Genomic DNA, 19,209 nt, shown 5'->3' with positions numbered 1-19,209 from the left:
GCCGCGGCGGGCCAAGCCGCGGGACGGGCCCCACCGCGCGCGCCCGCCCCTCCCACCGCGGCCTCCGAGAGCCGCGGGCCTGGATTGGCTCGAAAGCGTTTATTTTTAAAAGGAACTGGCTTTTTCTATTGGCCGAGAAGGACGCCAGTCAGGATGACGTCGCCTTGTTGCTAGGTCGGGAAGGAGGGAATCGAGACGTGCCCGCCCCATGCGTTGATTGGCCAACAGGGAGCCGAGAGCCAGCCCCCGTCCGCCTCCGAGCCTATTGCAACCGCTTAGCGGGGTGACTGACGTTCATCCAACGGCCAATGAGAGGCCGCGATGCGCACGACATCCAATATAAAGGCGCGGTGAGGGGAGGAGGGCGGTGCTGGGAGCGGTGATTGGCAGGCGGGGCGGAGGCAGAGGAGGGCTCGCCGGAGCCGCCATGTCCGCCATCTTGGAGCGTCGGTGATGGTGGCGAGCGGAGGGTTTCCCGCCTGAGCGGAGGCACCTGGGGCCTGTGGCGGGGGCCGCGCTGCTGAGGTACGGCCGGGACGGCGGCGACTTCTTCCAGCCGCCGCTTCCAGCGGGCCGGCGCTCCGGCGGCGGCTCCTCCGGGGTGGCACGGGCCTGGCGCCCGCTCAGCGCCGTGCGGGGGCTCCGGGCTCTGCTCGGGCGGCGCTGGGCCGGGGCCTGCGGGGGCCGCGGGGCCCGCCGTGCGCGGCCTCTCGCACACGCCCCGCGGGCCCGGAGCGGCCGGGGCGCGGCTGCGGGTGCTGGGCCTGGGCGCGGCGGGAGGCCCGGGCCGAGCTGGGAGAGCTCTGCCCGCCCCAGCACCTCTGCGCGGGGGCCTCTGCCGAGGCGGGGTTTGGTGGGACCTTGGAGTTCTAATTTTTTTTTTTTGACAAGGCAGTTTGTTTGAATTAGAATTTTTTTAAAAGCGTAGCAGTGTTTGGGTGAGCTTTAACTGCTGTTTAATGCGTTTGGCAAAATCTCACTGAGGACCTGCCAGTTTTTCTGGTTTTGTTTTGCTCTGGTTGCTAAGAACTTTCCAAAGTGTAAGAGGGAATTAGTGTTATAGTCTATCTAGCGTCATATGACTCTGTCTTATATGACATAAATGCAATTGAGGCTAAAGATCATTTCTGTCAGCATAAACGTTATTTAAGTCAGAACAGTGGGATACTTTGAATGGGTGTGTTGCTATTTTAAAAAAGTATTCTGAGTGGAAGAGTGGAGAAAACTTATGAGTAGGTGGATAGCTTTAGGGAAGGGTTCCTTGTGAGATGTTGACAACTTAGAAATGAAAGATTGTGTGACTGCTAGTGGTATTACTTAGGTTTAAAATCTTCAGTGGATTGAGTCTAAATATACTCTAACAGTGCTGTGTGTCTTTGGGTTGCACAAATACCTGCGTGATTTTTTTTTTTTCTGGATTGCTGAAAGATGGGAAGTGTCCCTGTTTCAGTGTTCCAGATAGATTGCTGCAGTTATTTGAACTGCAGTGTCTGTTTTCAGTGGAACGGACATTCTGGTAAGAATCTGATTAGTTAGCTCTGTGTTATTTATGTTTTCAGTAGTAAGGCGTGGACTAACTGTGGCTTGCAAGAGTGTTATACAAATATAAAGTAACACTACAGAATTACCTTTCAGTGCGTAAATCGTTAATGAGACGTCATGCAAATGTGGTATCCAGTCTGCATATTTTTCTTGACAGTTTGTATTTTTAGGTACTTGTTGAAGTTCACTTAAATGATTTGTTTCCTCCATTTGTGATATGGTTTGAACATAGGTGACATTTATTTGCTTTCTGTGTGAAAAGCAGAATGCATGTGCTGTATTGAGTCCTGCACCTTCTGAGTTACGAAAGGAATTTGTTTTCTGTTACTACTGGGAGACTGTTTTGGCGAGAAGAACTGCTGATGAGGTCTGTTTACAGTGAACTTAAGGAAAACATTGAGTTAAGTGAAAGTTGATGTTTAGAAATTCCGGAAAAGCAACCTGTTTAACAGGAATGCCTTTAGTAGGGTAGTGCATTTCAGCTTCTTTACAAGCAAGTTAGGTTTGTATGTAAACTGCTAAGAATGCACCAGCTTTTGATTGTTTTAAATATAAATCAACTAGCTGTTGTTCCCTCATGGAATTAAAGATACTAAGTAGTTTGTTTGTCTCTGCACAATACTGCCTGTAAACTGCTCATGTCTTTTGACTTGCTAAAGTGACTAAAAGTGACTTTTTCCTTCAGAATGCTTCTGTCTTGCACTTAACTGAGGTGATGCTACAGCCTGTATACTACTCAGAGAATCAAATCATGTTCTAAGACTGAAATTCAAGTGAATTAATAGAATGGAATCTGAATTTAGCAATGATAGAGCAGAAAATCACATATGTAGTTTTAGTACAAACAGATGTTTAGAGAGTGAACTCTATTGTTATGGCTCAACAGCTTTGCTTCTCTACTCAGCCTAAGCTTGATATGCCTGTACTGTGAAATGTTAGAGAGCTGGCTCAAAACCAGCCAGTATGGGATTGAAACAGTCAGAAGGGAGAAATGCTTTAAAGAACTGTCTGGTCCACTCTCTGTCCATTAATGTCTGGTTTTGTAAAAGAGTTTAAAAAGCTTTGAAGTATTTACTTAACTCTGCAGGTAGTTGAGATTACCCTGTGTCACGATGTTGAAATAAGACATGGTTTTAGCTTCAGTGTTTCAGCGAACCTGCACAACATCTTTGTAGATAGGAGGCTTATACACTCATTTCTCTCCTATAATTGGGTTATTTTATGGCATTTGGAAGTTATGGTGGAAATTATGGAAACTATGAGCATAGTGGTTTGTTGTGGTAGTAAGGTAGGATGTCTTAAGCATATTGTCTGCCATCTAGATTTGTTTTCCGTAGTAGCACCTTTGTCTGTGATCCTTAAGGCTGCTGTGTGCTCTTCTGTCCCAGGTTTAGGAATTGCGTGTTATCTCAAGTTAGTATCTCACATCCAGATTCTAGAAGACCAGATGTCTGATGGGGTTATCCTAAAAGCAAGATGTGGAGCCGTTGTTTTTGGCAAAACTTTTCATAGTAATAAAAAATGTAGGGGTAGATGAGAAATAATATCATGCTTGTGTTATCTTATTTTGTTACATTGGAGGAAGAGAGCAAAAAAACTTCAGAAAATAGTGATCACATTTGATCCTGATATTTTCAGGGTGGGAAGCAAGCCTGAAAGATCAAGCAGAAAATACATAGAGAGTATGAACATCACGTTGAAAGTGCTGCATAGCATGCATAATTGTTTTTGTAGTGTGTCACTGTGCCAGCATCTGTTTTAGAAACTATATGCTACTAAGCAACTGAATTAAATGTTTTTCTACTCTTGGATATTATATGTAGCTCTAGAGCTAGTTTGGGACATTTCTCAGGAAATGGGGTAGACTGAATTGAGAGGATTGGGAAGACATTTGGTATAAACTGTTATAACCTTGTCTGTTTATGGAATAGTTCTTCACACGATATTGACAAAAAAATTTGTTAGTGTGAAATACAGGACTCTTCATGACCTTCGTTTATTTAATAACTTTTGTAAAGTGCCAAGAACCATGTTTGAAGTGGTATATGTGATTTGGAGTGGGTGAAAAAGTTCTCAATTAACCCTTTGACTTTTCTTTCTTTATCCTGTTAGTCTGTATAGTCATCCCCTAATCCTGTTATGTGAATATATCTTTTCCTCTTAAACTGGTGATGCTCGAAGACAAATCTATGATGTGTTGTGTGCCAGCAGTGGAAAAGAATGCCAGAAGGACCTCAGTGTTCAACTCTATGGACTGGTGAAGCTGTAGTAATTGGAGGGGTGGTATGTGTTGTTAGGTGGGTTGGCAGTATGGCTGAGTGCCTGTGAAATGCATTGTGAGGATTTGGTTGAAGATGTGAATGAAAGAAGGCAGAATTCAGTAAAAAAAAAAAAAATGTATACACAAGTAGAAATTGCCCCTTAGTAAGATTTTAGGTTTGATTAGTGTCCTTGTAACATTCTTAAAACTTTATCCTATTTCTTTTTGAATGAATACAGTCTTAAGTTGCGCATCTGCAAGGAGGTGGAGTACATGGCCTACTGGTCTCTGTCCACTGGGCCTTCTAGAAAATGAGCACTGGAAGACCACCTCCTGTCAGCTGTGCCAAAAGATGCTTTTGTAGATGAAGAAAACTCTAAAGCCTTTTTATGATGACCAGACAGTTTCTGGATGAGGCTTGAGAAATGGCCATGTCGTTTCCAGTTTGGTAATGAGCCATAGTTGGGATGGAGGGTGGAAACTTCAAATTTTTTTTTAGTAAAAAGTACTTTCTGAGTTTATTATATATGTTCTAGAGTACAGCTATTCCAGTACTGAAAACGATCAGATTGTTAGTTACTAAAGTGAATTCTAGGTCCTCTTAAGCAGTGGGCAAGTTCCCTTCTTGAGTGATCATTGGTAGGGTTTCTAACTAGTTTCATTGCCTAAACTAGTAGTAGAAAGAAAGGTGCATTCTGTAAATGCACATTATGCTACTTTAGAAGAGCCAGGCATAAGACCCTAGTCCTCACTTGGGTGTTGCACATTTAAAAGCTTCAAGCAGTGGCTGTAGGCAATGCCAGTACAGGTGTGATTGCATTTTTTCATTGTACTGTAACTGGTTTGAGCGTTTGCATTAGAGCAGAAAACAAGGGAGTAATAGACATTTCTAAAGGCTTGTCTTGCTACAGAATGGTATTACTTCAGTGCTGCTTGCATTGTGAAAGGAGCATCAGCCACAGCCTCCATGGGGATGATTTTTGCATCTCTGTAGCAGAGTAGTTATATACTCTATAAGAGAGTAGTCTCTCTTGTTGAAATGGTAAAAATACAATGCTATTTGCTTTTCTGTGTAATATAGTGGAAACCAGGTGGTGGTGTGAGGGAAAGGTGTTTTTAGTTGGGTGTGGGGTTTGTTTGGTTTTTGTTTGGTTTTTTTTTTTATTACTAATAGTTACATTGGTCAGCACACAGTCCAGATGGAAGTGAACTTAGAAGCTGCAACAGTGTACGGGTTTCATTCCCATCATCCATGTTTGTCTTTTGTTGTTCTTTCTGGTGGTTATGAAGAAGAAGTTTGTCACTGCTTATGGCAACTCTGAGGGGTAATGGCATTTAGGTGTTCTTTCCTGTCTGTAGGGGACAGCTGTAGAAGTTACACTGAGCTGCCTGTGAAGGAGTCAGTTCTTCCTCTTGGCTGTGACAAGCAAACATTCATCAAAGGATCCTTCTCTGTGTGTACTTGGTGCTGATGATGGGCTCTTTGTTACAGCTTCAAACCAAATCTAAATAGCAAAAAGTTGTTCACGGAACATTGTTTAGATGAAATTTGTTTGATAAAAGAGGTGGTAAAGATAACATTAATGAAAGATCTGCATTTCTTAGTGGTCAACATAAAAATTATGTCTTCTTATGCTGCTTGCCTATACTTTAAGGGCTAAGGCTTACTTCTAGAGTCACTTACAATACAAAAACTTATAAATTTTTCTGGTGTGTGATTGGGGACTGAACTTACCACTTTACTCTTTCTCAACCCATTAATCTTTACTTGCTCAGTAGTTGTGCCAGGTGCAGTTGTCTTAATATGATTTCTCTCATGGATTGGAACATACTTCTTTGTCCTGTGGCTGTCTGCTCCATTGTGCTCTCCTGCTGTACTTAGGTATTATTTATTTTGAGAACAAAACCCAAAGAAGACAGCAGAACTGAGTACCAACCGCACCTGGTTTGGATGCTCTGCTTCAAAATTGCAAATTTATAATTTGCAGAAATGTGAGTTAAAAATATAAATGAATGCCTAATGCCTTGGCTACTGAATAGGGAGGTTAATTGCCCAGATTGGTGTTGCAGAGATAGGATATTGAAGGCAAGCAAGAGTAATTCTGAGTCTCTTACATATGAGAGTGTCTGTGAAAAAAGATTCAAAGTCTGGGAAACCCATAGGTTTATTTATTTATCCTAATATAGGAAACACCTGCAAGTGTTTTTTGTTATAGGAAACATGCTGCCTTTTAGGGCGTAACAGAAAGCAGTGATGCTAATACTTGTACAAAAGTTGTGTCTCTTTGAAATACACTGGTCCTGTCTTCCCCTCCTCTTGACTCTAGAATTCGTAAGTTTAATTTGCAGTCCTAGCTGCAAGGCTGGAGATCAGAATGTAGTGGGGTAGCTTTGTTTCCTCCCATGTTGAAGTTGTAGCCCCACGCAGCCAAGAATAAAGTTACAGATATAACAGAAAATTTGTATCTATTAATCTACTGATCTCATTCTTATGAGAAAGTGAGATTAGAGGTTATCTAAATATCTATTTTTTAAAAAAACCGTATTAGAGGTGGTGAAGGCTGAGCATGAAGATTAAAGTATTCTCTGGGAATGTGAATTGATAACTATGGTGCTATATAGTGGAATTACTAAGCAACAGACTGCAAGTAAGAATGGTAGATGTGTTTTACTGTTAAGTAGGTTTTTGCAGATAAAAAAGGGATCTCAGTTTTATTATAGGAAAAACTGCAAGCAATAGTCAGAGAATCCATCCCCCAAAAACTAAAAGCAAACTGACAGTTGTAAATAAAGACAGTTAGGGAGGGGATAAAGTTGTCTTTTTTAATTCTTTTTTTTAATTGTTACTGAACCACTTGTCAAACCTTGTCTTAGATTTTCAAGCATTTTAAACGATGTTAATTTCTGTACCGCTTGCCATAGAGACTTTATTTTTTGGAATGGTAATAAGATTGTCTTGACTAAAGTCTATATGGAACCCTAAATGTTAGTTAAAAGAGTAGAAGATTCAAGTTCATGTCTTAAGTAAATCGATTTCTAAGTTTTCAGCTCAGCAGGCTATTCCTCTTTAGGTCTCTATCACGTAATGCTGTTATAAGTGCTATTTTAAGTTCTGAGCCAGCATTTTAAATGGCTTGGTTTCTTTGAAACTTCATTCTTCAAATCCCTTGAGTAGGCGTAGGGCACAGAAGTATCACTGTAGTTTTCTGTAACTATAATCTGTCTTTGAGCCTTGCATTTGGATTAGTTTTAACATTGTGTGTTCAGTGTTTCCTAGTTAATAAAGTGACACTTGGTGAGAGTTGAGACTCTTCTTGCAGCAGGAGAAAACTGTTGACAGATACATTGGTAGTTAACAGAAGGAACTTGTAGGAAGAAATGGATGCTAAAAGTATTGTCGTGAATTACTGTGTGGTAGCCCCCTCTTGGAAGGGCAGGAAGGAAATGATAGAGGAAACAGCCAGTCAGAATAAGTCACTCCATAACAACATTGTTTGCCTTAACTATGGCATATTGCTTGAATGGCTTTTTAAACTCCATTTGCAAGTACGTACTCGTGCACTTACGATGTTGCACTGATCACTTGCTGGTGATCACTTCAGTGTAAAAATTTAGAATTAAGTAATCTCCCTTTGGAAACAGTGTTATTAAGAAATGCTGTTAAATCTTTAAGATAGACTTACCACTTGCAACTGTGATAGAATTTTGAAAGGCTCTCAAACAAATGTACTCCTATGCTCCAGAGAGAGGCATTGAAGTAGAATTTAAAAAAATTATTTTGAAGAACTTAGAGAAAACAATAGATTTGGCATTTTTTAATGAAACTTCAGATTTTTTTCCTTATAGTGGTGTTAGTGTTATGCCTGAAAAAAGGTAGCTTATTCTGTTAGGCAGTCTTAATTTTTCTAGTATTGTCCATCAAAATAGAAGATTTCCATGGTGAAGTCTGTTCAGTCGAGACACCAGAGGCACCTGTGCCTGAAAAATGTGCTGTAATTGCTGTGTGTGCGGTTCCTAAAAGCACAGCGTAGAAAAACTCAGATTACTGGATGATTTGCTCCAAAATGTAAATTGCCTGGGGGCTTGGGGAGTGGGGAAAAAAAGGCGGTATTAACTTAATAGCCACTTCAAACTTAGGTGCATAAAGCCTTCACGGTGATACTTCATTATTTTGCTGGGTTTCTAATTTCTTTTCTAGAACATATTTTTGCATATACCTAAATAAAAATCATAACCACTCATTAAACTTTCATGGGTGAGACTTGGTGAAATCTTCTCATTCAAAGCAGTATTTTCTTAGTTTTGTAAGCTGAGTCTCTCAGGAAACTAAACCTCTTCATGCTTTCTTAGTGCCTGTTGTTTAAATAACATTGGACAGGGTACTTTGTGGCATTTTATATTACAAAAAAATGGTGGTAAAATGTGTGTGGAGGATATGGAATCACTATTCAGTTGTCTTAGTCTTTGAGTGATACATTAACCCAACTGCTTGGCATCAAGTACTTAATTGACATTTCATATGTATTAAAATATTTTTCTTTTCTAACTACTTACCTTCATCCTTGGGATATCTGCGGAGGTGGGGAAACTGTTGTATAGACTGTTTTTCCTGAATATGAAGAAAAGTGTGTTCTTACTTGGTTAAAGGCTCAGCTGAAGCCATAACATCAGCAGTAAATTAGGGCAAATTCCATGTGGTACGAAAACATTTTTCTGGATGCAGATACCAAAATCTAGATAAGTGAGTATGCTAAAGTAGTGTCACTTCCCTTGTCTCCTAGTGCTGCTACTGTATTTTATTTCTCTTGCTTGACATTAGAATAACTTGTCTACTTTTGTCCTAGGGATTGTATTGATAAATGTGAAAATATAGGGATTGTAGAAAAAAGTGTAGATGGGGCTTAAGCTCTTTGGTAAGTCAAGTTAATAATCTTTCCCAAGAGTACATAAAAATAAAACATTTATTTTAACTTGCTTAAATTAAAGATTAAAAGAGGTAATATCTTCAGCTTTTCTTTTCGTGGTGTTGGTCCTGCACACTCTTCAGAGTGTTAGGGATTCCAACTTCTAGTTTGGAAAGCAAGGCACGTTTGTGATGCTGTCATTAGGGGAGTATCAGCCTCTGTATGCATCTAGGGTGGGTTGATTGGTTCTGTCAGTCTTTGCAGGATATGGTAGCCTAGAAATCACAATAATATTACATTTAATGACTCATTTCTTTGTATCCCAATTAAAAGAACTTGAGAACTTGCAGCTGCCAAAACTTCTTTCAATGGTTCTGTAAACCTTAGTATGAGGAAAAAAACAGGAAGATCATGTCCACAGCCTTTAACTAGTGCAGTTCATGTAACCTGAAATGAAAATACAGGTTATCTGATCAACAGGTCCCAGAAATCTTTGATGAAAATCAAGAGTCAAGCAAGAAGTTACGAACTGGTTGTTTTAATTTTGAAGTTGCTACTTTAATGCAACAGTCCACTCCAGTTCTGGAGGCAGGACGTTGATAGGGTCCAGTTCTGAACTGCAAACGATCTTAAGTATTCTTTTTAACAAGACTGAGATTTTGCATGAAAAAAAGAAAGCTAATAACAGACTTGAATGCACTGTCTCTACAGAAAGAACACTGGTGTCCTGGTTAGAAATTGCTGAGGTAGCTTTTTTCTACCTCTATGTATTTTTCATGTGCCTCAGAACTTGATTTGCATCCAACTTTCAAAGTCTAATCCACAAGGGGAAAAGAAAGATGAACTTAGAAAAAAAAATAACTCCAAATCCATGTTCTCTTTGAACTAATACTAGTGAACAGAACAGAATAAATGCTTGTAAAGAAACCTCTGGTAAAATTCAGGCATCTAAACTTAAGGCTGTGGCTTTAAGTTACAGTAGTTGTTTCTTAAATGTTCTAACAAAAATGTAAAAGTTTACTACTGAAGCAGTCAGTCAGCGTTACCATTTCTTTAAAATTTCCAGAGTAGCAGTTCAGGAATTCAGGACTCATTTACCCTTACAAGTTATCAGGTATTGAGACAATAGTAGAACTGATGTTGAATTGTCCGAATTCAACCTTACACATGTTATTTATCATATTCAGGATAACTTCTACTCTGTAATCCTGAACAGACTTGAGATCATACAATTTGAGGCAAAGATGGAAGAATCAGATCCTGATTGCCCTGGTACATTTCCCTCTTCCTTGGCTGCACTGGCTCTGGTGATTGACAGACCCTTTGGACTGTTACAGCCTGTGGATGTGGCAGAAAAACTTTTCCCCTTCTTCCTCTACCAACTGCATTTGTCACTTTAGAAGTAGGTTTCTTACTTGGAAATGTCTTGGCAGAAGTTTCATCAGTGTTGGGGAGCCAACAGAGGGAGACTGCACAGCAAGGGGTAGAGCAGAGCTGCTTTGCATAGCCAGTTTAGCTTCCTAAAGCAGTCCTGTGAGAGACTGTGAGGAATTTCAATCCTCATCCTCATTCTGAGCGGGGATGGTGATATTTCAGCATACAAATGTGTCCTCCGAGCAAGGTGTTTGGAACTGATAGGCAAAGCATTCAAAGTTTAAATAAGTCTTAGCCTAAGTGAGATGCTTCTTAGTGTTTAAAAATTACCTTGGTAATCATGCAGATTTTTCTATAAACTTCATCAGTTCACAAACTGGAATTCTAGGCTGGGTCACGTGCACTGATTTCTCACCCTTCAGCCATCTCCACCCTATAAATTCATGGTTCTGGTCAACACTTTCAGGCCAAGTTTCTTTGAGGACCATCTGTTCAAGAGGTTGCCTAACTAAAAGTTTTTGGAAAGGCATGTTCCTGATTAATGTCTGTAGTAAGCCCTAAGATGTGAGTGTTCTAAGGAGTGCATGTTACTCTAATTTTTCTCACCAGACATTTGGAGAGGTGTGGTAAGGAACAATGCTAAGTCTTAAATTTATGTTTTGCAGTGCTCTGCCTAAATTTAACATTAAACAGTTTTGTGCTGCTAGACTGTGACTTCACTGGGGGAAATATCTGGGCCAGTAAGGCAGTGGAAGAAGGGAAATAAATCTACCATTTTGTACTTGAGCGTAGTGTTATATAAAATTACCTGGTCTTGTTGTGGCCTAAAGAGGTGATAGAACTAAATTATGCTGTGTCCTGTGTTTCCCATTATTAATTGCTGTCCAGATGCCTTTACTGTTCTGTAAGAGATGCTGATGTTCTGCTAGTGGTTTTGTCAAGCTTATATAACAACTTTATTTCAGATATAGTAGGTTATATAAGTTACTGTTTTGAATGCCTGCAGTGGATTACTGTAAGAGCAGCACTATTCAGCAACTTGCAGTTCTTGCACTTATTTACCAGGATGCAGAAATGTTGCATTGGTTTCTATAAGCAGAGACAACTGTCTAGTTTCAGTGTTTGGGCCAGTGGAGATGCACAGGAATGGTTTTAGAAGTAGACATGGCCCAGTTCATGTGGCATTAATAACATTTGTTTAGTTCTGTTTATGGCAGTGGTTAACTTCACTGTTAAAAAAGGTGTAAATAAAGTTTGTTAGGTAAAAACTTAAAACAGGCTTTACCATGCTGTTGTATTTTATGTGAAGATGGATCCTACCTTGGGTAGCTGTGCCATGCTTTATTTTTTAGGTGTGTGAGATAAATGCGAGCATGGATGTGTTCCTAGTTGTAATGATGGGTCCTCATAGTATATGTATATGTGACAGTACTTGTCTCCTGCCTTTGCAAATTACCTTCAGGTCTAAATTTTTGATACCTTCCATTATGATACCATCATCACTTCTCTGTGACAGAGACACATTAATGTGGCTGAATTATTGCTGAATGTAAGCTATTCCTGGATATAGGAAAGTCATATTTAAATAGGCTTGGACCTCTTCCAGTCAGTTGATTCTTTTTGAATTATTTTAAGGAAAGAACTGCTGTGTGTTTTTTTTGTTAGTGTTTTTATTTGTTTTGGTTTGGTTTTTTTTCCCCTTTATTCATAAGGAAGAACCTAATCTGTGCTGCAGATAGAACCAGTTAATAAACCATCTGTACCTCTAAGTGAGAGTCATTCTTTAAACCAGCATCTTTACTCCTGCAGATTCTGAGGCAGACTGAAAAAGTCCTGATTGACCAGAGCAGGCTTCTGGTGGAACACCCTTCACAGGGTATGCTTTAATATGTTCACTGCAAGTATCTTGTTAATTTTGATTACATTAGTGTTTCTAGTTTACTATGTAATCCTACTGTAGAAACCAACTGTTCTGGTGCTAAACAATGGTATTTAGACAGTGAAGTTTTCAAGCAGAAAGTGGAGTAGAGAAATAACAGAAAGACATCCTTGCAAGGGGAATGATAAAAGTGGGTTTCATTTGGATAGTTCTAAGAATGGAAGTCTGTAGATAGTGTCTTAAGAATGTGTAAACTCTTCTGAAAGTGCATTAAGCTAAGTGGGCTTCTTTCTTTGTTTCTGCATGACATAAGTGAGGAAGTAATGTTCTCTCCATTTTTGGAGCTCTACTTCTGAACATAAGTACACACTTAAAATGCAGAAATAATAACCTAGGAAACTTCAGTAAAACAAACTTAGTCCAGGTAGCTGGTTTCCTTTTTCTGCTCTATTTAATCCCTTGACTCACGAAGGGTTGGCAAGTCTATCAGACGTGCAGACCTGAAGGTCTGCAGATGAAGAATGTGTGTGACCTTTGAAAGAATTATGGCCAGTGTGTAATATTGAACTTCATGTGTCTGTTGGTTACTAAAATAGCCCGAGAAATTATCTTTAAGGTCCTTCCTGACCCAAACTATTCTTTGATTCTGTGACCTTTAGATTGGCAGGGGCCGTCTCTTAAATCATCTGCAAAGATCAAAAACCAGCTTTGAAAACACAACTCCTTTTCTTTAACATGGAAGGTTAAGTTATTCTTCTCTTTTTGGCAGAATACTTGAAACACTTCTGATTTTTTTCGCTGAAGATGTGTTTGTGACAAACTCTGATAGGAATGCTTCTCAGCCAAATACTGGGTAGTCACTGACCTGAGTTAATAAACATTCTACTAATTCTGCTACCCTTCTTAGTTGCTAGTACTTATTTATTTTCTTAAATGGTGACTGAATGCTGTCTTAATACAGGTTGTTCCTTTGGAAGCCTGTATGTGGTCTGTATTGTTTTTTTCCAAGTTAGCCTCTTTTCAAATTGAAAATGGCTGAATTCTTTGCAGACTTATGCTGACATAATTGGCGTTCTTAATGCTTGTTAGTTTATTTCTGTGCAGGTTTGTGGATAAATCAGATGTTAATATAAGTGTGTAGTTATGAGGATAGGGAAAAACTTACTACAGAAAGCTCTAGCAGTGGGTATTTTAGATCTTCTAGATCCAAATATATCACTTCATGGGAAATTGCTGATGGTTTATAGAAAAAGTCTGGATTTGTGTTAGATTTCAGTCCAGTGCAGGTTTATAAAGGCAGTTTCATTTCAGTGAGGCAATGAAGTTTCTTGGAGGGGAGTGTTTAAAGTTGGTTTAAAAGTAAGTCTTTCAGATGACAAGCTGCTTTTGAATTTGTTTTCAGTGTTTGCTCTACTGAACTGATACTTCTTCCTAGCAAGTTGTTTCCTTCTTCTGTTTATGTGTTGTACTTGGTGCAAAACAATCCTTAGTATTCATTCATGCAGTTGTTGAACTATTGAACAGAACGTGTTAACAGTATTGAATTTTTTTTTGTCGTTGTAGGAAGAAATCTGCTTCATCTAATTCAATGCTAATTCAGTCCTGCTAATCCGCTAATACTGTAGATTGAAAGATTTTTTTGCTGTTACCAGGACACCCTGTAATGGGCAAGGAGCCTGAGAGAATACAAACGTTTTGATTTTTTAACTTTTAAAAACTTTTGTGTTTAACAGGTAAGAAACTATTAAACTTCACCTACAGCAATAGATTTAGCTTCTGCATCTATAAAACTTTAAGCGTTCAGAAACCACTTAAATTTCAAGTTTTTCACGTCCCTGATGTCCTCTAAAGTCTTACCTGATTTCTGTAGGTTCACATTTACCACCTTCTAAGCTGCAGTTCCTTCTGCAGTTCAGACTTTGTGGCCATTTCTTATCTTTTCTAGCAGCTTTTTTCAGACTACGTTCTAGCTGGCTGGTTCTGACTTTGTCTTTTAATCCACCCTGCTGTTGCACTATCTTCTTTCTCCACCCTGCTTTGGCTTACTATGGCAATCAAGGGTCGGCTAGACACACTGTTGTGGATATTCTGTTTGTTTTACAGTGTTTTGCTTTTGTGCCAGGAAGTGTATCTGCTGCCCGGCCTTCTTTGGAAGAGTCTCAAAGCAAATATGTTCATGAACTGACATATATTAGGTATGAGTGCTGTTTAGCACTATAGGTTATTATATTGAAGTACAGTAATACTGTCTTCTGCAATTGAATTTTTTGTACTGAACTGCATGTTTCAGTGGAAAAGTATCTTCTGGGTTAGCTGTGCATTGTTTAGCTTGCTTTTTATATTATTATGGAATTGTATGCTTTTTCTTGGTACATAGATATCTTCGTTTCCATTTTGAAGCTAATTGGGAGAATTCAGAGTAGGAAAAATCTAACTGAATTCTTTGACCGGTGAATATTTTAAATATGTAATTGTTTGGCAGTTGATGTGGAATTACTAGAATGTTATTCATTTTCTTTACTGATTTGTAGTTAATACGGGTAATTAAGATCTGTATTTATTAAAACACTTATTAACCTGTGGTTTGAGATAGTGTGAGAATTGACAAGGATGTACTTGTTGCTTGGTATAAAATTACTCTTGTAACTTCACTGCAGCCTGTAGATTTCATCTGATTTTTGTATTTCTGAACAGTTATGACCTCTTGAATTTTGGGGGATTGGTGTCTTTGATTTTAGTTTGGACTTACATACTTCAGCATGTCAAAGCTATTGATAATTGATTATGGGACCATTTGGTCATAAGAGGGGGATGTGTGTGTGTGCACATGATGTGTGTGTGGAGATATAAATATGTATGTATATATATAGTAAAAAGTCACAGGATTACAGAATAGTTAGGGTTGGAAGGGACCTCTGAAGATCACCTAGTCTAACCCTTTTGCCAAGGCAGAATCATGTAGAGCAGGTGATGCAGGAACACGTCCAGGAGGGTCTTGAATGTTTCCAGAGAGGGAAACTCCCTGACCTCCCTAGGCAGCCTGTTCCAGTGCTCTGCCAGCTCAGTGTAACAAAGTTCTTTCTCACACTGAAGTGGAACTTCTTGCATTTTAATTTATGACTGTTATGCCTTGTTCAGTCATTGGGCACCACTGAAAAGAGTGGCACCATGCTCTTGGCACCTGACTTTGAGACATTAATATGAGATCCCCTTTTAGTCTTTTCGTCTCCGGACTAAGCAGGCCCTGTTCCTGCAGTCTTTCCTCATAAGAGAGATTCTCTAGACCCCTCATCATCTTTGTGACCCCCAGCTAAACCTTCTCTGGTACCTCCTTGTCTGTCTTGAACTGTGGAGACCAGAACTGGACACAGCACTCCAGATGTGGCCTCCCTAGGGCTGAGTAGCAGGGCAGAATCACCTCCCTCGACCTGCTGGCTGCACTCCTCCCGATGCACCTCCTGGCCACAAGGGCACACTGCTGGCTTGTAGTCATCTTGTCATCCACAAATGTGTGTTTATTGTTCTTACCTAGGTAGAAGTGCAGCTAATGTGCATAAATGTGGAGGAGCATTAGGTGGATTGAGGGCCCCTTTTTGTGGGATTGCTTCCCTGCTGCTGCTGCCCCTTGGGCACAGGGCCTACCCTCTACCTCCCCTAATGTGCCTGAGTTCCAACCTGCTCTTATCCCATGTCTGGGGTGCCCTGGATGAGATAGTGGCAGCAGTTTTGTTGGAGGATCAGGGGTCCTTGGTAAACTCCTACTGTGCAGTCCCCTATGCCCAAGAATCTGAGAGAGGGTGAAGCATCCAGAAATCCCACAGTAAAGCGAGAGGTGCAGCCAGCCTGCACAAGATCTCCTAGCCTTCCATGAAAGAATTCTTTGTCCATTTTCTTTCCCTTATGGTATCTCTTCTAGTTTGCTGTGCCCTTGGACTAGGAATGTGCATGGTATTAGAAATATGTATTAAACTGTTGAGGTAGAAGTGTTTGTATTTTCTGTTCTATTTAATTCCTAATAATTTCAAACCATCTATTGTCTCCTTTCTCCACAAAGTTTCTTTGAAACTTCACTAGTTTGTAATAATGTAAGTAATGGAGTATTTCTCAAAATTTAATTTCTACGGTGTCTCTCATTTGTGATGTGAGCACGCTGTTCTGACACTGAAGAAGCAGCTGCATCTTATTTTGCGTTCACTTGAGACTTGCATTCTAAGTCAAATTGATCTTATATTTTGTTTAAGAATTGTAGTGACTGTAGCATGAAAATTCTCCCGTATAATTGTTTTTATTCTTTTGTAATTGCTAGGTGTATTGTAAAGTACTGTAACTAAATCTATGGACTTTGAACAGCAACTTATATCTTTTTAGCTAATAACACTCAATAAACCTGACTTCTTTGATTAAAAATAAATTTGTTTAGGTTATTGGGTAAGTATAGACAATGTTGTATTACTTGAAATATTTAGAAATAAAGCTAAGAATAGTTGAGAGCAGAGTCTTCACACTACTTAAACATACTATTTTGGTGAGATAAATTAGATAAAGAATTCCTTATTTTTCCTTTAAACTCAATGCAGAAGAAGCAGTATAAGTGTGTTGCTATATAGGAAAGATTTTTTTGCATTTATAAAGTGGAAAAGTGGGAAATTCAATTACAGCATAACTGTGTCTTGCTATAAATTACCATTACTTTATGAAATAGAATTGTTTTGGTCCAGATTTTTAAGCTAGAATGCAGCTGTCTTCTCTTTTCACTTTATTTGCTCTCAATTCCAGAGTCAATGCCTCAGTGCTTAATATTCTTGTTTAATAGTTCATGGGCTATTCAATGCCATGAGGAGTTGTGGCCCAGCCTGCAAAGGACAGGCCGGTGCAGACAGAAAATTTACAGAGAGTGATGCTCTGGCTGGGTGCAATAGGCTGTTGAAAAAGTAGCCGCTGGTGTGTCTTTGTCATTTTGGGTCACGGGTAATTCTGTTTGGCTCTAAATATTTTTCAGACATGCATTCATGCTTAGTTTGGTTTTGGACAGATGGTCCACTTTCAGTGTCAAAATAAGCACTTCTGAAGAGCTAACACAATGTCCTTATTATGGTCCATTGATTGGAGAAAGGAAAAAAATCCTCAAAACTAGAATCTTAACTAAGTAGACCCAAAGAGTAACTAGTTGAGATTATGTGAAGCTGGTAGAAGGGATGCTTGGCATTTAAAATAAAACTTAATGTGTTTAAAGGTCTTAGAAGATAAATTCTGATGCTTTTATCATGGGAAATGCTGGTGAATTGTCTTCACCATTACTTAGTTTTTCCTCAAAACCTACCTACTTACTTGGTTTTTAAGGAGGCAAGGGCTTGTTTGCATTGGAAATGCTTTTATCATTAAGAAATGCAAGACTGTCTTAAAAGCTGTGATGGCATCAGGGATTCCTTTGGTGCTTGCTCCTGCATCCAACAACGAGGTTATCCTTTGATAATTGCTACGCAGGATTTGTAAAAACCTGTTTTGCTAAAGTAGGCTACATCACTTAAGATGTGTTTCAATTGTGGAAAGGTTTGTTTGTGCAAAAATAACTGATTATTTTTTTTTTTTCCCATTTCTGCACTTGAACCCTACAGTAAGAAAATACGGTGGTACACAAAGAAAAATGACAGGTTTTGATTTTTTTTTTTTTTTTAAATAATGCAATTCTTGTTACAACTCTATAGGCAGTATTTCTCAGAACTCCATATATTACAAAATTTTCAGCTTAACACTGGTACACTCAAAGCTTCTCTTGCTTCAAAAATGAAACTGGAAAATCTGAAGTTCCTACCAGAAACTCTGTGTATATGTCTTTAACATATATATCTATATCTATATCTGTCAGGGTAAAACAGCCTTCAGCTGGCTACTGAGGTCCTTCTGGTTTTCCTTCTGAACTGGTCTAGATGCCCCTGTCTGCTTGTAGCTACCAATACTCAGCTGTTATGTGGAAGTACGAGGTACCAAGTTAGAAGTATCTCGCTGTAATATGTTTCTCATGTTTGTTTAACCTAAATATGATGCTTAAGAGTTTAACTCAAATGAGCAGCTTTAGTTTTCTTATTTACTGAGAAGACTTCTGGATGCCTTAAAGACTTGTTAGTCTGTTTTGTAAAACATTTAGTATAGGAGATGTTGTCCAAAATTAAACCATATGCCTTTCTGACTGGAATTCACGTCTTAGGCTGGTAGCTTGAACATATGAATGTCTATATTTTGGAAAGGTGTTTAAGAGCTATTATCACTTGAAGATACAGAGAAACTTACTGATAAAATTGTTACCGTTTCTGGTGGAGGTGCCACTTAAGCACTTCGCCTCTAGAAAGAACCACTGGCTAGTTACTGTTAAAAATACACAGAGTGTCATTTATTGCCCTGTAGTAGGCAGGTCTGAAAGGATTGTTTCTAAACTTTATTTCTTCCCTTTAGCAAACAATACAAGTGAGGATTTCCGTTACCTGTAAGTCAGCAGCTGACAGGCTTTCTTTGCCTTGTTGAACTACTTTTTTCCTTTCAGATATAAGTCAAGTGTTAACTCACGGAGTGGTGTTCAGCATTCATTCAGAGAAGAATTTGTTCAAAATATTAACCACGAAAACAAAGCAATATTTTTCTGGATATTAGGTATTACTTAGGATCTTGAATTCTCATAAGTTGTACATCAGCAAGTTGATGTAAATGTTTGTAAGTACTGTTTAATGAACTGGATGTCAGTCTTGCTTACTGGAAACTTTCAGAGACTATGGAAAACTAGCTGAAGTTACAAAAGACAGTCAAATACACAAGACAGCTTTACCACCTTAACACATTTCTTCTTTCCACATCTGAGAGTTTTTAACATTATGCTGGACTGTTTTGCTTTTAGTATCTGATCTTGAGCACATCTCATATTTGGTAGTCTTTTGTATCTTGCATTAAATCTAGTTGTGTATTTCTGCTCATATTGACGGTGACGTAACATTGGGAGTAACATAACCCATTTGATCTGTGGAGTTTTTTGTAATTTTGCAAGTAGTGAGATTCTGGGAGGAGCACACTTCTGATTTGTGGACAAAAAGCCTAATTCCAGCTCTGTTAATGGGACTGAAATTTGAAAAAGGATGATGATGATTCGGAATTTCAGAATTGGTAGATTTTGGGGGGGAGGGTAGAACAGTAGACTCTGAGAAAAATATCAATAATGTGTTTTGATTTTAAAACTTCCATTCAGCACTGTGATAGGCTGATTC

At 39.1% G+C, this 19,209-nt stretch overlaps 1 protein-coding gene across 6 annotated transcripts in view; it reads left to right on the top strand.

The window, feature by feature from the left end:
* Positions 1 to 294: 294 nt before the first annotated feature.
* Positions 295 to 19,209, top strand: part of PPP6R3 (protein phosphatase 6 regulatory subunit 3) — a 56,100-nt gene continuing 37,185 nt past the window's right edge. For 2 of the 6 annotated variants that reach the window (XM_027882200.1, XM_027882197.1), the window contains exon 1: positions 305 to 525. The gene's annotated coding sequence lies outside the window, so the exon portion shown is untranslated. Of the gene's footprint in view, positions 526 to 13,522; positions 13,693 to 19,209 lie in introns of all 6 variants that reach the window. The other 4 variants (XM_027882195.1, XM_027882194.1, XM_027882198.1 and 1 more) reach the window with 4 other exon arrangements.

This window comes from Empidonax traillii, unplaced genomic scaffold (assembly GCF_003031625.1).
Source record: "Empidonax traillii isolate 1590-97213 ecotype Southwest subspecies unplaced genomic scaffold, ASM303162v1 scaffold103:size1334136, whole genome shotgun sequence".
Lineage (NCBI taxonomy): Eukaryota > Metazoa > Chordata > Aves > Passeriformes > Tyrannidae > Empidonax > Empidonax traillii.
The sequence above is the reverse complement of the archived record's forward strand: the minus strand, read 5'-3'. Positions and strand labels throughout refer to the sequence as shown.